Genomic DNA, 23,281 nt, shown 5'->3' on the forward strand with positions numbered 1-23,281 from the left:
GTAGGCCTACTGTATTAGCTGCGTTAGTTGTTGCTGGTGTATGTAATAATTTAAGTGTCTGTTTCCTGAATATTATTTTCGTTATTAGTTTTTGTAAGTTAATCAGTAGCTAATTGTAGAGTTCTGTTTCCTATTTGACATGTGCATTTGTTGAGGTTATGTCAGTTTAGTGAATATGAAATCTCGTATTTATCGGCAAGGACGTATTCTGTCTTAATGCCGGAATTACTAACATGAGCTTAGGAACGGGCCAAAGTTGATTGAATTGCATTAGGCCAACATAGTTGATTTAATATTCAGCCTGTATATGGCGCAGATTAAGGTAACTTTGACAACGCAGAATACTTCGTAGTTACTGCTTTCGCCGCTCAAATGTCAGACTTCAACTCTCGTGGACCCAACTATACTCTCTGATCGGTGTGATGTCATCTCAAAATCGCATCATTCCAGCATTTTCTTTATTTGATATTTACTGAATCATTTATATTACTACAACACACATTTCTCATAGCCTATATCATCATTTATAGCACAAGAAAAGAACCACTCACAAGCAAGAACTCCAGTATTTCATGAAATAGCAAATAAATACCGGCCACATACGATAACTTACAGGATTCCACCTTGCACCGCCCTCTTGACGGATGTGGTTGTTCGTTCCGCATTCCAACCCCACGAAAGAGATCAAGAACCAACAAGGGTCCAATGCTCGTGCTGCCATCTCTGGAGTAGTTCTGCAATTAGTAGCAGTCACTAGTCAGCCACGCTCGTTTTATCCATTTCTGACGAGGCCAACGAGAGAGACAGGCCGCAGCCCGTTAAAGTCACAAGTCCAGTCCCAGCAATGGTAGAGTGAAGCCGGTTATTACATGTGTTCTTGCGGTGTTATTGCTAGTTTATTGTGGATTATGGAAGGAAATAACGGAGATTTTGTGTTAATGTTAATATGTTGGTGTTGTGCAACAGTTCTTTACTTTCATAGTGTTGTGTGCGGAAGTGTAAGTAAGTATTAATTTACAAAAATGTGTATATAACCTCAACGTTGTTCACATCATTCAGCAATGTTGGGCTGCAGTACACGAGTTGGATAAATTACAACACCAGTGCTGACGATTTAGAGGTAATGCATTCATATCCTATTTAATTAAAGATATATGAAAATGAAAATTTAAGTATTAGATATCATGCTGAAGCCAGGTACGGAGTGGAACAAATGTAAGACTTGTAAATAGCTTACAATAGGCCTACCTTTCACCCTGGATTCAATAAGATATTCCTTACATGAATGTTATTTTAAATACAGGCTTAATTGTGCATTAGCCAGTTTCATTAGCAACATTTGATTTATCTGAGTGTGCATATCTTTACTGCAGTAATATTTTCAGTTTTTGTCATCCAAGGCTAGTAGGAGACACTATGTTTCATTTAATTTCGAACTGAATAGGGTGGTTCCAAGATAACTTTCAGGAAGGGAGCATAATTTAAGTATTAAATATGATGCTGAAACCAGATTGTAAATAGCTTACAATAGGCCTACCTTTGATCCCGGATTCAATAAGGTATTCCTTACATGAATGTTATTGTAAATATAGGCTTAATTGTACATTAACCACTTTCATTAGCAACGTTTGACTTATCTGAGTGTACATCTCTTTACTGCAGTAAGATTTTTAGATGTTGTCAACCAAGGCTAGTAAGATACACTGTATTTTACTTGATTTCTAAATGAATAGGGTGGTTCCAAGGTAACTTCCACGAAGGCAGCAAAATTTACGTATTAGATATGATGCTGAAGCCAGGTATGGAGTGGAACAAATGTAAGGCATGTAAATAGCTTAGAGTAGGCCTACTTTTCACCCTGGATTCAATAAGATATTTCGTACATGAATGTTATTGCGAATATAGGATTACTTGTACATTAACCATTAACATTATTGAGTGTGCATATCTGTACCTGAGTAAGATTTTTAGTGTTTGTTCAAGCAAGGATAGTAAGAGACACTATGTTTCATTTGATCTGTAGTTCAGTAGTGTTATTTTAGTAGGTTGAAATACGCTGAAATGTATTTTATTTACCACGCTATGATCGTCTCTCGCGTGAACCTGGGGATGCATTCTCTACAGCAAGACCGGCCAAGTCACGTGACATTCAGTGTATGACGTGCGCGCCGCGGCCTGTCTTTCTCGTCGGCCTCGATCTCTGAGTATCTATAACTGTGCGTTTGAATTTATATTAAATAACTTCCATTAAAATATGAACAATGATTATTTATTTTTCGTTGAAAATACAATGGATGCAAGACATCAATCACATGTATGGAAATTTGCCACTGGGTTGGCCATACTAATCATTAATTTGAAAAGAAATTCGATATCTCGCACCGTTGTCATTTTATCAGCTGCGGAAATGGAATGAAATGGAATGGGATGAAATGAAATGAAATGGCGTATGGCTTTTAATGCCGGAAGTGTCCGAGGGAAAGTTCGGCTCACCAGATGCAAGTTTTTTATTGATTCCCGTAGGTGACCTGCGCGATGTGATGAGGACGAAATTATGATGAAGACGACACATACACCCAGCCCCCGTGCCAGCGAAATTAACCAACTGTGGTTAAAATTCCCGACCCTGCCGGGAATCGAACCCGGGACACCTGTGACCAAAGGCCAGCACGCTAACCATTTAACCACGGGTCCGGACATCAGCTGCGAAAGTTAGCCAAGATAGGCACGTTTCTGTGGAGCTGTCGACAGCAAACAATTATTTGTGAATATGCCGCCATCAGATATGCAAAGTCCAGTACCTGGTGCTATGCATCTTCTTCAGTTCGACACGTCTGCCTTGAATTTACAAGTCAGCACTAGCTCCAGTTCTGTCTGATGTTCACTAGATCAGTATACACGGATAGTGGAGCGATCTGTTTAGCGCTACTCTAGTCATACTCTACTGTACCTCTGTTACACGCACCAAGAGAGTAGCCCACCTACGTAAAGATCATTTTCTGTATAGTGTACAGGTGCCTTCAGAACATTCGATACCAATCGTAGGGTAAAACTCAGTCTTTCCAATTGTTTCACGAGACATAAAGACATGATAAATGGAAATGGAAACTGTCTTGAAGAAATTATCACACTCAACCTCGTTCACTAAATATACGGGCATTCCTCAACTTAAACAAATCAATATGGATGGCCGGTCAACGTAATGAAATTACAGGCATTTCCTGCCAAATACGGACGTTTTGTAACCCTGGACATAGAGTAGAAGGGGAGAATAGATCAACGCAAATTCTCTTTGTAATTATGCCATTAACTTGAGAAACAAATATTAATTATGTTTTTATAGGGTTATTACTAATATAACAAAATTGAATCTGCTGCTTTTATTACGAATGAATTATCTTGTTTTTACTTACAGCAAGTTTATTTTTATGTTTCAAGTCAGCATCTATGAAGCCGGGCCAAAATCTCCTACTAAGGACAAGAAGCGAGGTGCAAGTGAACAAAGGCTCAAAACAATTGGACACTGTACTCTGGATCTGATGCCAATGATATACGGTGCGTATTGATATAAAATATTATGGGCATATTATCAGGGTAATATACTATACACTCTTTTAGTGGTATTTCTTTTCTTGCGGAGTTGAGAGGCCAGAAGGGAGGTTCATCAGTTTCGGTACGTTCCGTTAGCTCTGTCGACTGAATGGAACTGAAAAATAAATCGAAGCGATTGTATGATCGATCGATATGCTCTCCCCACATGCCACCATTTCCGCCGCCATCTTTATGTCGGGCGTAGCGGTCAGATGTTCGTCTGTATGTACGAGCCGAACAAGCTAAAATAATATACAGAGGCGGAAGTGCTGCCTGGCTGAAGTTAATTGAACGAATGTCCCCCATGTTTTCAGTGGTCACATAAGCAAAGGAGTGTGGCTCTCGAACGACGAAAACTGTTTAGAATACGCTTTATAGACTCATTGGTGCAAAATGAAAGGCCGTTAGCCGAAAGCTTACTACATTAATAATCATAGAGTGCGAATAGCGCCACTTCATCCATGTTGCGGCGCGAGGCCCAGATCACAGTCAGCTGATTGTAGGATAGTTCGAAAAGGATATAAGGATAATCGTCATACAGTGACATACGAACCGGCCATGACGTTTCTAGGAGACGCATCTATCTGTAATTTCCATCTGTTCATCACCTTTGAATCCCTCCACTGTTAATTGCTGCTAAACTGCATTCAAGGTCAGTCTCCCAGAGGTTGTGTTCAGCTTTTGCTTCGTATAAGGCACCCGAGCACTTACGATTTATTATTTTTGTTAATTCCAATTTTTCAGCTCGGTTTTATGGGAATATAAAAACTCAACTGCATATCCGTCTCCATGACTAAATGCATCTCTTAGTCAAAACATTCAACGAGAAAATAGTATCGCGAGTTCCCAGTCCGTTTCTAAAACCAAACCGAGTATGACCAATTTGGTGTTCGCATTTTGCATAGGTACGAGCGTCGATAATGCGTAGACGTACCGTTAAGACATGAAACATTAAGCTGATCATGCGATGTACTAACATTTTTTAGGTTGGGTAACAAAAGTTGAGGTCTTGATCAGTCAGACAGACAGACCACACTTCTCCACCCGAATCCATTGGGGTCTTGAGTGCAGTTCTGAACATGATAAAGTGGGACAGCATAGATGCCAAATGGCGGAAATGTTAGTCAGAACGAAATCGAGCTGACCAGAATGTGGTTTACAACCGGTGAGTGGTTTATTCTAAGATAACTTTGGGCCTTTTATAGCGTAGACTCTCCGGTTCATAGTTGTCCAGAGATTCGGGTTGTCTAGCAAGATGTCGTAGAATGTATGGCCATTCTTTCTGATTCTGGTAAATATATCCTCTATTTGAAGATCATTTTGAACATCTCGATTCCGTTCGAACCATTCTGTTCCTGAGATGAGGCGCAGCGCGCGGTTCTCTACGCGGTGAACCCTATCCAGGTGTGTCTTAGCTGCAATTCCCCAGACGGGACTGGCATATTCGAGGAGGGTCCCAATTAGGTCTTGTACAGGGTGAGTCTGTTTTCTGTATTTAGCCCATTATCGGCTTTCATGAGTGGTATAATTTCAGATAGGTGACGAATCGCCTGGGCCGAAATACGGTTGATGTGATCTTTATACGCCAGTCCTCTGTCCAGGGTAACTTTCAGGTATTTAATGGAATTCGCCCACCGGATCACCTCGCCAAAAAGATCAGGGGCTGGAGGTCCTCAAGCGTTCTCTTAGAAAACAGAGTTGCACTGCTTTTACTGACATTAATCTTGATTCTCCACTTTCGAAACCAAGGTTCGAAGGTTGAAAGTGTTTCCTGAAGATAATTTTGAACTTTGGGTGTTTGCCATGAGACAAAGGAAATTACTGTGTCATCAGCATACATATAGCCTTTCGCGTGCATTGAACAGGGTATGTCTGACATGTATAGATTAAATAGTGTATGTGAGATAACTCCACCCTGTGGGACTCCCGCAGCAATGGGGCGGGGGTCAGACAGGCTTTTGTTCATCTTCAACTTAAAACTTTCTATCCGATAATTAGTTGGAGAGAAGCCTGACCATATAAAAGCGGATACCTATCTTTTTATATATAAGACCTTGGTGCCATACCCTGTCAAACGCACGTGAAATGTCCAGAAAACAGACTCCCGTGTGCCTCCGATGGTTGAAGTTTTGATAATTTTCTCGGTGAGCCTGGTGAGTTGGTGGACTGTACTGTGCTCACTGCTGAATCCAAATCGCTCTTCATTGAGGAGATTCGTATTGGCTATGATGACGCTCAGTCGAGAGAGGAGGAGGAGGGACTCAAAGAGCTTTGAGATGATAGAAAGAAGGGATAAGACGGAATTCTTCCAGACTTTATATACTGTGCTGAATCGTGCAGTTAGCAGGTCTAGTACAGTTACAAAATATTGTCACAATGGAAAATGGGCTTTGATATTTAAATTTTGATTCTCTTGATGTTTCAGGAATCCGGACGAATATAAACGAAGATCTAGTTATCCAACAAGAAGGTCAGCTTACTGGTTATGAGATAGTAACGTGGCCCAATTTACCCCGCCTTGCCGTACAGCTGACCACGAACGAGCCATTGATGACGCAAGAGGAGATCGAGAACAGTAACATCGCACTGTTAACGTTAGAAGGAGTGTACAACATTTCCAGTTCCATGTTAGATGCTCTGACATTATCAGCTGGATTGAGCGTACAATTACAACCAGGTGTAAGTCTCGTGATTAGTATACTGTAAATACTCAAATAATAATAGACTTTATAAAGAGGACATTGCACTGAAGAACGAATTGAAATTTCACAACATAGAGGAGTAAAAAGACACTGCAGGTCTTTTTCTGATTCTGGTAAATATATCCTCTATTTGAAGATCATTTTGAACGTCTCGATTCCGTTCGAACCATTCTGTTCCTGAGATGAGGCGCAGGAAACCTTGCATACCATGAACATTAGACGCACATTAAAGTAACTTTACACGCGCACATTTTCTCCTTTCCACAGGAAAGCATAGAATCATGGATGTGTTTTGGGCTTAAAAAAGGAGAGAGCGAGTACAGATTCTTTGGTTGTTCCCTTCTTAGTAGCCTCTTACGACATGCAGTGGGTACAGACTTGAGCCAAAGGGAAGATAAAAGGTAAGGTAAGGTAAGGTAAGGGTGTATTCTGTCCGAAGGCAAGTCCGAACTTCCGCAGAGGTGTGCCTGAGCCGGAGTTTACGTACGGTAGAGTGGCCAGTTCCTTTTCGCTCCTCCATTCCCTTACCCGCCCCTAAAACAGCGCGTGGCAACCCATACAAATCTTGACCACGCCCAATGTTGCTTAACTTCGGATATCTCACGGGATCCGGTGTTTCAACACGGCTACGGCCTTTGGCGGAAGATAAAAGAGTTCCGATAAATCGATAGTAAAATGAATGTATTCACAGAAGAATCGTAAGGTTCATGAATTGCGAGAAAATGAATGTAATTGTAGACCAGTAGTGGCCGGCCCTAGGACGTCCGGACGGTGTCTTCCTTAGAGAATGAAATGGATCTTTTATTTTCTCTCGACAATTGAAGTCAGATATTGGACTCGAATAATGCTTTTAAAAAAATCACATTTCGTTGTAAAACTGTAAATTCTCATCAATAACGAAGAGTGTTCGGCAATATCAAACTTAGGTGAGTGACTTTCAGCGTGCAGTTCACGGGTAAATGTTTTCAGGCTGAAGATAAGGCACGGACTCTCGAGCTTCCGTCCGAGAATATAGTGTGGGTGAGGGGTTTGAGACATAAGGAGGAAGCGCGCAGATGGACGGTTTCGGGGGAAGGAAGGGTGCGGGAAGAGGCTTTCACTTAGGTGGAGTCCGTAGCAGCGTAACATTAAAAATGTCCTTACAAACCCTGTACGAGCATGCGCCAGCCAAATCTCAATGGTCGCATGCAAAAAAATTAAACAATAATGTATGACTTTGTTTTCCCTATTATTTATCTTCTAAGAAGAAAAATAATAATTATATTGATATGTAACATTTGAGACCAGCCATTTTGATTCAAATTGGGTCTCTGGCTTGCATCTTGCGTTTTGTGAGAGTTGACAGCATTGAATTAATTTGTTTTCGGGCTGAAGACTTAAATGAGTGCGGTGGTACTGGTCAGTAGCAAATAAAGAATTGTGGGAAAAAGTGCTGTGGCCGCCGCCCCCGAACTAAGACACCACCAGCCGCCACTGTTCTAGACCTCATAAATATATTTATTATTATTATTATTATTATTATTATTATTATTATTATTATTATTATTATTATTAGCCAGCCCTGTGGTGTAGCGGAAGCGTTCCTGTCTCTTATTCCAAGGCCCAGAGTTCGCTTTCCGGCCAGTGCAAGGGTTTTCATTCTGGACTGAGGAGTAGAACGGGTTTATTTGATTCGAGATTTTCTCAAGCTCTCAGTTACAGGAAGAGAGCGCACGGTGAGAAGATGACGCTACTGACCTAGTATACGTGGAAGAACATTGCCATGGTTACAACAGTGTAGGAAGGCTGATGACGCTCATTCCAGAAAGACTTATTTGTCCGGTGGTGATGGTAATTATTGTTTAAAGGAAGTACAACTAGGCAACCATCCTCTATATAACACTAATCAGAGAGAAAACATGGAAGGGGTCTGACACTTCGAAAAGTAAAGGTATCGGCCAAAGGAAGACAAAGGCCACGAAGGGCATGAAAGACTCCCTAGGCCTCCATACGTCCATACCGTCGGGGTCTGAAAAGAACAAGAGTTGACCAAAGGAGGTCGGATAGGGTAGATGAGAGTGAGGAGCCTGGTACAAGTAAGTGGAAGCAATGCCAGGACTAAGCTAAGGGGCCCGTGGTCACCAACCCACGCCCGTGAAACCCCTCTTAGTCACCTCTTACGACAGGCAGGGGATATCGTGGGTGTTATTCTACCGCCCCCAACCACAGGGGGGACTTATTTGTCCAACCCTTGTCCCGTTTCTCTACGGGGTCGGGTATGAGGTGAGATGAATCTGTCGTGGCGGGTTTTTATGACCGGATGCCCTTCCTGACTTCAACCTCATTACAGGAGTTAATGAGATGAAATTAATGACGTGATATATGATAGTAGGAAGGGAGAGGGTGAAACCCGATGCCGGCATTTAGCCTACTCCTGTCGAATAGCACTAAGGGGTCTGATCAACGATTAACGTACTGCACCCGTCCCTACGCCTAATGGCTCCGGCATGATATCTACAGGGCGTTAACGGGTTGGAATAAAACAAATAGGCGCTTAACAAGACTAAGCTTAAAGGCATACAGGGTAGGAGACGGATCATACCTAATTACAATGAGAACACATTCGGGTTAAAGTTTAGGTTAATACAAGTGGTTTATTAGGCCTTAATGATGATGATGGTAATGACGCATTTATATACAAATGAATTACATGGATTATTATCAATTGTTGTTGTTTGTTATCGACTTTTAGTCGTATGTGATGGATCCGAGTATTATCTATCGCAGAGCGATCCATTATGACGAGATTCGAACGGGAAAACACTTATCATAGACACTGAGGCTATGTGACATCATTGATCAATAGGATTAACATGCATGCAACGAATCTGAGCAATCCCTATACTAAACACACAACTATTCCCCAACGAAATGCCAAGAACGAACTCATAAAAATGTGGAACAAACGCCCGGGTTTGAACCGACCCTCACTTGTATACAATTCACCACCCCGATGGTCAACACCATCGGCAACTCAATTATAATCACAACAAGATACATAAACCCTTAAAGAACACAAATTATATACAGTAAACACGTGAGACATCCAGCCTTCGGTTGAGCATTGGGGTACCAATGCCGCTGTCGGGAACTGAACTAACACCCCTTGGGATGGAAGTGGGACTCTGAAAACCCTAAGCTAGATTATACTCAAGTGTGTAATGACAGTAAGTTGACAAGTACTGGTAACAATCGCCGTGTCATTTATTAGCGACTACATCATTCTGGCGTGTCGAATATTTCATTATTGGGCGATTCTTCCGCCCTCATTCTCTTCAACTCAAGGCTCCCCCTTACACGAGCGAAAGAGCATACAAAAAAACAACACTTCTCCTCACTAGGTCAACTGCCCCAGCCCCTTTGCACGGCGGGTGGTCAGTGGCCTCGGCCTTCACAGGCATAACGCCCTTTCTTAACAAAACACCCCATCTCGGGGATCGTTCACTAATAAACTGAACTTCATTGTTCATTAAACAAAATTACATCGGCTCTCAATACTTCACTTCAATTCAACACACACATTCGTTTACAATATCATGATCCCGCGACGCGACACCGGTTTCTATGATACCAATACTTGCATGATTACCATAACTACAATTTATTCTTATTATTCTTATTATTCTTATTATTATTATTATTATTATTATTATTATTATTGGGTTCATCATTACACCATCTCCCTACACGACTTACCTGGAAATTAGACCATACTGCATGATCATAATTAACTTCCTCGTAATAACGGTGTAATTAATCCATATCTAAATCGTGGTTTCTGATAAATCATCACGCGGTGATACAATTATGAATTAAATATTCCTCAATTTGCACTTAAATTGTGATAAGCCTGCCAATTAAAATCGTACACTTCCTATCTAAATATATGTCAGTGGAGGCCTGGGTGTCAGTTCCGAAGTCACATCTCGTAGTTCTGGGTGCTCACGGAATAAAATTACACTATTTACCAGCCATGCATTATCATCACTGGACTAACTACAACCTAACTTGAATTACTCTGAATTACTAACAATTAGTCTCCTGACGCATCAATAATTACAAGTTTCCCCAAATAAAATGATTAAGTCAATCTACTACTGCATGCAAACTCATCGTATTACCCCTTTATTTACAATTGATTGCTCAGACGTGTTACTAACTAAATAAAGTAAATAGAAGCTACGTGTATCATGGTAGCACATCTACATTACTGAAGTTACAATCTTTAACATTATAGCGTCAGGTAATGATAACTGTTCCCCGCCCAATCTGATTTCGTCATATTAATTATGATTTATACTCATCTCCATCTCGATGACCCGTTGTCAGCTCAGGGAGTCCATGGCTGGTTTAGTGCTGATCCATAGGCACCAAAGCAGTTACTGGAGGCACCATTCTTCTTTCCAACCGGGAGTCCATTGTTCTAAGTTGACGAAACCGCTGGCAGTATTCCTGAGGCACACAACACGTCACTATTTATTCCAAGATTTGTGTAGTTACATTCAGTGTGAACGTCCAGCCACGATATCGGACCTCACTCCGCAATCCACGATTCAGTATCGGATTCCGCGTACCTTTGTTACTACTCGACACAGTAGCGCCGTAGTAATAATAATAATAATATTATTACAAATTATATTTAATGTTCGCGACACGTCCCTGATCTTTAAAGTTTAGACACTAGCATCACGTCTATCCAATCTCTGCAATATTTACGCACAGTACGCGATTTCACTTGTAAATTAAATTGAAATTCACTCAAACAAAAGATCGCTGGAAGCTCGACGGCACGAAGCTTCGCCGTCCGTAAGCCACAAATCCCGACTGACTCTTCTCCCTTTCTGCAGTAGTTTTTACTAGGGAGCGATACCCCTTCCACTAATTTGTGTAGCGCCTATTCCCGGCGTACTCGAGGTGAAATAGTGCGGATGGTCGGTGACCAGTATCTAGTTGGTGCGATTGAGACATAACCACTCAATCATCCTTCGGTGAATCTCTTTAAATTAATTAAAATATGTTCTGCTTCCCCTACCACACGGGGTGAAGTCCCTCCGTCGAGGACGTGTCATGAGACTAACCAGATGGTCCCAGTACTTTTCCACGCAGAAACAACACAGTATTCTTTCTTCTGCTGAAAGTTATCACGGAAGAGGACATTAAACACTCTAAATAAATGTCCCAGTAACATTTATCCCTTTTAAATCGGGAGATGATCCCCTAATTCGAGTTTTATTAATTTTCTACCTCGTAGGTAATTCAGTTGGCCAGTCCGATTCCAAGATGGCTCCTATATTCCGTTTCGAAAAAGTTAGTTTCCCCTCATTCTGTGAGCCTTGAGGAGGGATGTCTTCTCTCGAGTGATGTCACAGGGAATCCCCATTCGTAACCCCTCCCGGGTCTAAGTTGGCTTGGCTTCATCTGCGGGGCCCCCGCTACACAAAGGATAATACTGCGCAATAAGTCGCAGACAAAGAAATCTCGCAAAATAATTTTAAAATACACAATTTATCTATCTCAATGGTATGAATATTAATTAGTTCCGGTATGACCTCTATTAATGATATGAATATTAATCATTTTCAGCGTTCTTTCCCTTTAATAGCATTGCGTGCGTAATTACGGATATCGATATCAACCTAAGGTCCTTGGATCATTCCCCTGTCGGGTTCATATTCCCCTCTCCCCGAGAAGAAATGGGTACAGGCACTGGACACATTTCGTCGCTAAATATTCAATTGGCAATATCGATTCACAACTGTTTCCAAACCTTTGCTTTCTGGCGAAGTTCCTGGTTCTCTCTTTCCAAATAATATGCTATCTGACGCAATGCTTCTCTGTAGTTCTCCAGGTACTGACATTCTGGACATTCTTCATCCCCAAGATCTCTCTGTGAAAACAAATTCTCCAAATAATTGACTTCTTCGGCTTCCTCATTTGGTCCCGACTCTTCATCTGACACGTCACGTCGATCTTCTTCTCCTTCATCCTCATCGTCTTCTTCTTCCGTTGCCCCAAGTTCTTCAGCGTTGTCCGCGTCTTCTAAGTTGCCTCCGGACGTATGGTACAACTTCAGATTTGCTGTCACGTTCGGGTAATTAATGTAATTCATCTGCTGCGCCTGGATGATAATATTTACAAATATTTACATACATAAGATGACCGCCGATAGGTTAGATCTGCCTTCGGTCGTCAGAACATCCTCCTGGATCCTCTGTACTCTCGTCAGTAACCTTCAGGTTCTTCCGGCTTGAGTCCCCACGTGCTACGAACTCAAGACTTCCACTTCTTCTTGTTACTTGTAATATTGCCAAGGGCTGGCCCTTCGTGCTTCCTCGCTTACGTTTCAATTGCTCTACGTAGCGTTTGGGTTTCAGAACTCGTTCATCTCTCATCTCGTCTCTCCAGTTCACATGCTGCAGCTTCGAACCTCTGGTATCCCGACGTCTTCTTCTTAAACATGTCCCTCTTTGACTGGGAAGCCATCCATACTTAACTCGACGCTGCTTGTTGCGTTGTCGTCTCTTGTATCGGCTTGACGATCTCTTCCTTTCTGCTCCGTCCTCAAGTTTCATTTCGTCTTCCATATTCTCCATTTTGAAATGTGGTTCATCCTGAATGTCTAATTTCTTCATTCCCTCTATTTCTTCGCGAAGCGCGTTAATTTGTTCCTCGTGGATCTCCAATTTCACCATCATTTTCGAGCCTTTCTCTTCGCTCCACTCGTGGATCTGTTTAGCAGTCTCTCCTACTAATTGTCCTGACACTTCCTTCCGTAACCTGGCAAAGGTTAGTTTCGTATCGGACTGCGCTGCTTGCGATACTGACGTAATCTTTTCGTCTAGGGCCTCAATTACCGCCAAGGCTTTCTCCGTCCTTTCTTCAACGATCCTGATATTTATCTGGTTGTCCTTGACCTGCTCCACTATCTCTTCGATCTTCGTGTCGCGGTCATTCGCTTTGGACCTGACCTGTTCCATCTCACCATTCAGCCGATCGATTTCCTCTTTAACATCCACGATTTCGCCATTCACGCGAGTTATGTCTCTCTCGATACCGGTCTCAACCTGACCAAGCCGCTCAACTATTCCCTCGACCTTTATTTCAACAACGGCATTGAGCTGATAAACCGCGTCTATTTTATCGCTTAGTTCCTTAGCCCCCTTTTCGCATTGTTGTTGAACCTGCTGAATTTTGTTCATTAAACTACTGCATTTCTCCTCAATCATCTTACTAGTCTCGGTTCGGTTTTCTTCCAATTTAACCTCAAAATGTGTTAATTTACCGTCAAAGTTCTCCAATTGGTCTCTGACCTCCGCACGCCCCTGCTTGCATTCATTCTCAAGCGTCTTAATATCGTCCTTCACGCTGTCCCTGATCTGCGCACTATTCTCCTCCATCTTATTTTCAAGCGTCTTAATATCGTCCTTCACGCTGTCCCTAATCTGCGCCCTGTTCTCTTCCATCCTATTTTCAAGTGTCTTAATATCGTCCTTCATTTCCTCCCGATTCGCCTTTAAATCGTCCTTCACGCTATTCTTCATCTCCCTAATCTCCTCCATCAAAGCCCGCATGGCTTCACTATCCATGTCGCTATCCTTTGAGATGATAGGACCCCCCTCGCTAACGTCGGCATCAACAAACCACAACAATATATAATTATTATTTATTTTGAAAGAAAGGATTCCTCTATCCAAACTTTACGTTTTTCCAGCTTCAAATAATCTTTACTTTAATCATCATTGCAAATTAAGCCTCAAAAACGGCTATCATTGAAGCTGCCTAACCGCCTAACATCATTAAGGTTCATGAAATTTATATAAGAAGGCAACGGGAAATTTCCGAAAATGATTATAATATTAGCCCTCAAATTCAGTTAATACAGTTGCCGGTTGACCTGTAATTCTAAAATCGGGCTCGATTTTAAATACCAACACATGTGGTATAGTGCCAGTAAATCAACCCATGCCCTCAGCATTGAGGTCCTCCAAACACACAAAGTCATCAGAATCTCAAACTGAACCCATGAAATCAACCTACTGCCACTCGAAAAAGAAAAGTAGGCGTGAGGTTACCTCTTCTCATCCACGGTTATACTAACGTAAAATATATTTCCTAATAGCAGGTTGTTTGGTGAAGAAACACGCACCACTGGCTGATATCCGTGAATAGATATGCACTAAGAAAAAGCCACTATTCACTTCAAACCTCACTTATGGGAAATTCATTTTATTGTTTCCCGGGATTCGAACTAATCCCCTTGAATTTTGGATACGCCCCTGCTTACGCGAATGTCATGGCTCTGCCCATATCATTGGACCATGACTGTGTTCTCATTCATAAAACGATTTAATATTGACATCAAGGTATCACTTATTCAACTATAATGAACTGGGCCTCGCGTGGAAATGTCAGAAGCAGACATGGGTTACCAAAATAATCGTGCCCACTCCTGGAAGCCGCACAAGTATGCCTTGCCTAATACACAACACAACACGCCCCTATCTTTGCATTAATGGTATGCAATAGGTGGGATAATTATGCGCCTATTAAACATCAAAATACGCCTATTAAACCGTAGAATATGTCCCACCTTGGGCCGTATTTATATAGCCAGACATTGGATGTCATTCTATATGGCGCTAAATTTCCTAAATCTGGGTAGCCCTTATTTACGGACATATCGAGCCCCCACAGTTCACTTACGCCCTTTTATCTCGCACCACGTTGGACTGATATTTTAGTATGGTGCACAACGTGTAAAAGTCATGTAGAATAAATATACGCGCCTATTTAACATTAGAACACGTCCCACATTGGGCCGCCATTTTAGTATGTGGCGCAACGTGTACAATTATCCTCCTCGCTATCGTGACTTAGGCCCCACGTTGGGCGCCATTTTAGTATGCACCCGTCCCTACGCCTAATGGCTCCGGCATGATATCTACAGGGCGTTAACGGGTTGGAATAAAACAAATAGGCGCTTAACAAGACTAAGCTTAAAGGCATACAGGGTAGGAGACGGATCATACCTAATTACAATGAGAACACATTCGGGTTAAAGTTTAGGTTAATACAAGTGGTTTATTAGGCCTTAATGATGATGATGGTAATGACGCATTTATATACAAATGAATTACATGGATTATTATCAATTGTTGTTGTTTGTTATCGACTTTTAGTCGTATGTGATGGATCCGAGTATTATCTATCGCAGAGCGATCCATTATGACGAGATTCGAACGGGAAAACACTTATCATAGACACTGAGGCTATGTGACATCATTGATCAATAGGATTAACATGCATGCAACGAATCTGAGCAATCCCTATACTAAACACACAACTATTCCCCAACGAAATGCCAAGAACGAACTCATAAAAATGTGGAACAAACGCCCGGGTTTGAACCGACCCTCACTTGTATACAATTCACCACCCCGATGGTCAACACCATCGGCAACTCAATTATAATCACAACAAGATACATAAACCCTTAAAGAACACAAATTATATACAGTAAACACGTGAGACATCCAGCCTTCGGTTGAGCGTTGGGGTACCAATGCCGCTGTCGGGAACTGAACTAACACCCCTTGGGATGGAAGTGGGACTCTGAAAACCCTAAGCTAGATTATACTCAAGTGTGTAATGACAGTAAGCTGACAAGTACTGGTAACAATCGCCGTGTCATTTATTAGCGACTACATCATTCTGGCGTGTTGAATATTTCATTATTGGGCGATTCTTCCGCCCTCATTCTCTTCAACTCAAGGCTCCCCCTTACACGAGCGAAAGAGCATACAAAAAAACAACACTTCTCCTCACTAGGTCAACTGCCCCAGCCCCTTTGCACGGCGGGTGGTCAGTGGCCTCGGCCTTCACAGGCATAACGCCCTTTCTTAACAAAACACCCCATCTCGGGGATCGTTCACTAATAAACTGAACTTCATTGTTCATTAAACAAAATTACATCGGCTCTCAATACTTCACTTCAATTCAACACACACATTCGTTTACAATATCATGATCCCGCGACGCGACACCGGTTTCTATGATACCAATACTTGCATGATTACCATAACTACAATTTATTCTTATTATTCTTATTATTATTATTATTATTATTATTATTATTATTATTATTATTATTATTGGGTTCATCATTACACCATCTCCCTACACGACTTACCTGGAAATTAGACCATACTGCATGATCATAATTAACTTCCTCGTAATAACGGTGTAATTAATCCATATCTAAATCGTGGTTTCTGATAAATCATCACACGGTAATACAATTATGAATTAAATATTCCTCAATTTGCACTTAAATTGTGATAAGCCTGCCAATTAAAATCGTACACTTCCTATCTAAATATATGTCAGTGGAGGCCTGGGTGTCAGTTCCGAAGTCACATCTCGTAGTTCTGGGTGCTCACGGAATAAAATTACACTATTTACCAGCCATGCATTATCATCACTGGACTAACTACAACCTAACTTGAATTACTCTGAATTACTAACAATTAGTCTCCTGACGCATCAATAATTACAAGTTTCCCCAAATAAAATGATTAAGTCAATCTACTACTGCATGCAAACTCATCGTATTACCCCTTTATTTACAATTGATTGCTCAGACGTGTTACTAACTAAATAAAGTAAATAGAAGCTACGTGTATCATGGTAGCACATCTACATTACTGAAGTTACAATCTTTAACATTATAGCGTCAGGTAATGATAACTGTTCCCCGCCCAATCTGATTTCGTCATATTAATTATGATTTATACTCATCTCCATCTCGATGACCCGTTGTCAGCTCAGGGAGTCCATGGCTGGTTTAGTGCTGATCCATAGGCACCAAAGCAGTTACTGGAGGCACCATTCTTCTTTCCAACCGGGAGTCCATTGTTCTAAGTTGACGAAACCGCTGGCAGTATTCCTGAGGCACACAACACGTCACTATTTATTCCAAGATTTGTGTAGTTACATTCAGTGTGAACGTCCAGCCACGATATCGGACCTCACTCCGCAATCCACGATTCAGTATCGGATTCCGCGTACCTTTGTTACTACTCGACACAGTAGCGCCGTAGTAATAATAATAATAATATTATTACAAATTATATTTAATGTTCGCGACACGTCCCTGATCTTTAAAGTTTAGACACTAGCATCACGTCTATCCAATCTCTGCAATATTTACGCACAGTACGCGATTTCACTTGTAAATTAAATTGAAATTCACTCAAACAAAAGATCGCTGGAAGCTCGACGGCACGAAGCTTCGCCGTCCGTAAGCCACAAATCCCGACTGACTCTTCTCCCTTTCTGCAGTAGTTTTTACTAGGGAGCGATACCCCTTCCACTAATTTGTGTAGCGCCTATTCCCGGCGTACTCGAGGTGAAATAGTGCGGATGGTCGGTGACCAGTATCTAGTTGGTGCGATTGAGACATAACCACTCAATCATCCTTCGGTGAATCTCTTTAAATTAATTAAAATATGTTCTGCTTCCCCTACCACACGGGGTGAAGTCCCTCCGTCGAGGACGTGTCATGAGACTAACCAGATGGCCCCAGTACTTTTCCACGCAGAAACAACACAGTATTCTTTCTTCTGCTGAAAGTTATCACGGAAGAGGACATTAAACACTCTAAATAAATGTCCCAGTAACATTTATCCCTTTTAAATCGGGAGATGATCCCCTAATTCGAGTTTTATTAATTTTCTACCTCGTAGGTAATTCAGTTGGCCAGTCCGATTCCAAGATGGCTCCTATATTCCGTTTCGAAAAAGTTAGTTTCCCCTCATTCTGTGAGCCTTGAGGAGGGATGTCTTCTCTCGAGTGATGTCACAGGGAATCCCCATTCGTAACCCCTCCCGGGTCTAAGTTGGCTTGGCTTCATCTGCGGGGCCCCCGCTACACAAAGGATAATACTGCGCAATAAGTCGCAGACAAAGAAATCTCGCAAAATAATTTTAAAATACACAATTTATCTATCTCAATGGTATGAATATTAATTAGTTCCGGTATGACCTCTATTAATGATATGAATATTAATCATTTTCAGCGTTCTTTCCCTTTAATAGCATTGCGTGCGTAATTACGGATATCGATATCAACCTAAGGTCCTTGGATCATTCCCCTGTCGGGTTCATATTCCCCTCTCCCCGAGAAGAAATGGGTACAGGCACTGGACACATTTCGTCGCTAAATATTCAATTGGCAATATCGATTCACAACTGTTTCCAAACCTTTGCTTTCTGGCGAAGTTCCTGGTTCTCTCTTTCCAAATAATATGCTATCTGACGCAATGCTTCTCTGTAGTTCTCCAGGTACTGACATTCTGGACATTCTTCATCCCCAAGATCTCCCTGTGAAAACAAATTCTCCAAATAATTGACTTCTTCGGCTTCCTCATTTGGTCCCGACTCTTCATCTGACACGTCACGTCGATCTTCTTCTCCGTCTTCCTCATCGTCTTCTTCTTCCGTTGCCCCAAGTTCTTCAGCGTTGTCCGCGTCTTCTAAGTTGCCTCCGGACGTATGGTACAACTTCAGATTTGCCGTCACGTTCGGGTAATTAATGTAATTCATCTGCTGCGCCTGGATGATAATATTTACAAATATTTACATACATAAGATGACCGCCGATAGGTTAGATCTGCCTTCGGTCGTCAGAACATCCTCCTGGATCCTCTGTAATCTCGTCGATTACCTTCATGTTCTTCCGGCTTGAGTCCCCACGTGCTACGAACTCAAGACTTCCCCTTCTTCTTGTTACTTGTAATATTGCCAAGGGCTGGCCCTTCTTGCTTCCTCGCTTACGTTTCAATTGCTCTACGTAGCGTTTGGGTTTCAGAACTCGTTCATCTCTCATCTCGTCTCTCCAGTTCACATGCTGTAGCTTCGAACCTCTGGTATCCCGACGTCTTCTTCTTAAACATGTCCCTCTTTGACTGGGAAGCCATCCATACTTAACTCGACGCTGCTTGTTGCGTTGTCGTCTCTTGTATCGGCTTGACGATCTCTTCCTTTCTGCTCCGTCCTCGGCTTTCATCTCGTCTTGCATATTCTCCATTTTTGCCTTGACGCTCCTGATTTCGCCGTTTACGTGGATATTGTCTCGCGTGATACTGGTCTCAACCTGATCATGCCGCTCAACTATTCCCTCGACTTTCCTTTCATTCACTGCCTCTATCTCTGTTCGTTTTTCTTCTGCCTTATCCTCAAGATTTGTAATCTTATCCTCAGAGTCATTTGTACTGTTCATCACTTCACTACTCTCTGGACTATTCTGATCTATTTGCACTTTCGATTTAACTCCGAACCCTTTTAACCTGTCCTGTCTCAGTTCCTCTGTGAGCCTTCTTATCCCACTACTTGCTTCCCTCATATCTGCAAACTGTCGCTCCATTACCCCCGTCAGACTGTTCCTAAGCTGCACCCGGTTCTCTTCCATTATCTCCTTCATCTCGGCACGGAACTTCTTAAAATCGTCCTTCATTTCCTCCCTAATCTGCGCACAATTCTCTTCCATCGCCTTCCTGTTCTCCCTAATCTCCGCCATCAAAGCCCGCATGGCTTCACTATCCATGTCGCTATCCTTTGAGATGATAGGACCCCCCTCGCTAACGTCGGCGTCAACAAACCACAACAATATATAATTATTATTTATTTTAAAAGAAAGGATTCCTCTATCCAAACTTTACGTTTTTCCAGCTTCAAATAATCTTTACTTTAATCATCATTGCAAATTAAGCCTCAAAAACGGCTATCATTGAAGCTGCCTAACCGCCTAACATCATTAAGGTTCATGAAATTTATATAAGAAGGCAACGGGATATTTCCGAAAATGATTATAATATTAGCCCTCAAATTCAGTTAATAAAGTTGCCGGTTGACCTGTGATTCTAAAATTGGGCTCGATTTTAAACACCAACACATGTGGTATAGTGCCAGTAAATCAACCCATGCCCTCAGCATTGAGGTCCTTCAAACACACAAAGTCATCAGAATCTCAAACTGAACCCATGAAATCAACCTACTGCCACTCGAAAAAGAAAAGTAGGCGTGAGGTTACCTTTTCTCATCCCCGGTTATACTAACGTAAAATATATTTCCTAATAGCAGGTTATTTGGTGAAGAAACACGCACCACTGGCTAATATCCGTGAATAAATAGGCACTAAGAAAAAGCCACTATTCACTTCAAACCTCACTTATGGGAAATTCATTTTATAGTTTCCCGGGATTCGAACTAATCCCCTTGAATTTTGGATACGCCCCTGCTTACGCGAATGTCATGGCTCTGCCCATATCATTGGACCATGACTGTGTTCTCATTCATAAAACGATTTAATATTGACATCAAGGTATCACTTATTCAACTATAATGAACTGGGCCTCGCGTGGAAATGTCAGAAGCAGACATGGGTTACCAAAATAATCGTGCCCACTCCTGGAAGCCGCACAAGTATGCCTTGCCTAATACACAACACAACACGCCCCTATCTTTGCATTAATGGTATGCAATAGGTGGGATAATTATGCGCCTATTAAACATCAAAATACGCCTATTAAACCGTAGAATATGTCCCACCTTGGGCCGTATTTATATAGCCAGACATTGGATGTCATTCTATATGGCGCTAAATTTCCTAAATCTGGGTAGCCCTTATTTACGGACATATCGAGCCCCCACAGTTCACTTACGCCCTTTTATCTCGCACCACGTTGGACTGATATTTTAGTATGGTGCACAACGTGTAAAAGTCATGTAGAATAAATATACGCGCCTATTTAACATTAGAACACGTCCCACATTGGGCCGCCATTTTAGTATGCACCCGTCCCTACGCCTAATGGCTCCGGCATGATATCTACAGGGCGTTAACGGGTTGGAATAAAACAAATAGGCGCTTAACAAGACTAAGCTTAAAGGCATACAGGGTAGGAGACGGATCATACCTAATTACAATGAGAACACATTCGGGTTAAAGTTTAGGTTAATACAAGTGGTTTATTAGGCCTTAATGATGATGATGGTAATGACGCATTTATATACAAATGAATTACATGGATTATTATCAATTGTTGTTGTTTGTTATCGACTTTTAGTCGTATGTGATGGATCCGAGTATTATCTATCGCAGAGCGATCCATTATGACGAGATTCGAACGGGAAAACACTTATCATAGACACTGAGGCTATGTGACATCATTGATCAATAGGATTAACATGCATGCAACGAATCTGAGCAATCCCTATACTAAACACACAACTATTCCCCAACGAAATGCCAAGAACGAACTCATAAAAATGTGGAACAAACGCCCGGGTTTGAACCGACCCTCACTTGTATACAATTCACCACCCCGATGGTCAACACCATCGGCAACTCAATTATAATCACAACAAGATACATAAACCCTTAAAGAACACAAATTATATACAGTAAACACGTGAGACATCCAGCCTTCGGTTGAGCATTGGGGTACCAATGCCGCTGTCGGGAACTGAACTAACACCCCTTGGGATGGAAGTGGGACTCTGAAAACCCTAAGCTAGATTATACTCAAGTGTGTAATGACAGTAAGTTGACAAGTACTGGTAACAATCGCCGTGTCATTTATTAGCGACTACATCATTCTGGCGTGTCGAATATTTCATTATTGGGCGATTCTTCCGCCCTCATTCTCTTCAACTCAAGGCTCCCCCTTACACGAGCGAAAGAGCATACAAAAAAACAACACTTCTCCTCACTAGGTCAACTGCCCCAGCCCCTTTGCACGGCGGGTGGTCAGTGGCCTCGGCCTTCACAGGCATAACGCCCTTTCTTAACAAAACACCCCATCTCGGGGATCGTTCACTAATAAACTGAACTTCATTGTTCATTAAACAAAATTACATCGGCTCTCAATACTTCACTTCAATTCAACACACACATTCGTTTACAATATCATGATCCCGCGACGCGACACCGGTTTCTATGATACCAATACTTGCATGATTACCATAACTACAATTTATTCTTATTATTCTTATTATTATTATTATTATTATTATTATTATTATTATTATTATTATTATTGGGTTCATCATTACACCATCTCCCTACACGACTTACCTGGAAATTAGACCATACTGCATGATCATAATTAACTTCCTCGTAATAACGGTGTAATTAATCCATATCTAAATCGTGGTTTCTGATAAATCATCACGCGGTGATACAATTATGAATTAAATATTCCTCAATTTGCACTTAAATTGTGATAAGCCTGCCAATTAAAATCGTACACTTCCTATCTAAATATATGTCAGTGGAGGCCTGGGTGTCAGTTCCGAAGTCACATCTCGTAGTTCTGGGTGCTCACGGAATAAAATTACACTATTTACCAGCCATGCATTATCATCACTGGACTAACTACAACCTAACTTGAATTACTCTGAATTACTAACAATTAGTCTCCTGACGCATCAATAATTACAAGTTTCCCCAAATAAAATGATTAAGTCAATCTACTACTGCATGCAAACTCATCGTATTACCCCTTTATTTACAATTGATTGCTCAGACGTGTTACTAACTAAATAAAGTAAATAGAAGCTACGTGTATCATGGTAGCACATCTACATTACTGAAGTTACAATCTTTAACATTATAGCGTCAGGTAATGATAACTGTTCCCCGCCCAATCTGATTTCGTCATATTAATTATGATTTATACTCATCTCCATCTCGATGACCCGTTGTCAGCTCAGGGAGTCCATGGCTGGTTTAGTGCTGATCCATAGGCACCAAAGCAGTTACTGGAGGCACCATTCTTCTTTCCAACCGGGAGTCCATTGTTCTAAGTTGACGAAACCGCTGGCAGTATTCCTGAGGCACACAACACGTCACTATTTATTCCAAGATTTGTGTAGTTACATTCAGTGTGA

The sequence above is a fragment of the Anabrus simplex genome, chromosome 9, assembly GCF_040414725.1.
Source record: "Anabrus simplex isolate iqAnaSimp1 chromosome 9, ASM4041472v1, whole genome shotgun sequence".
Taxonomy (NCBI): Eukaryota; Metazoa; Arthropoda; class Insecta; order Orthoptera; family Tettigoniidae; genus Anabrus; species Anabrus simplex.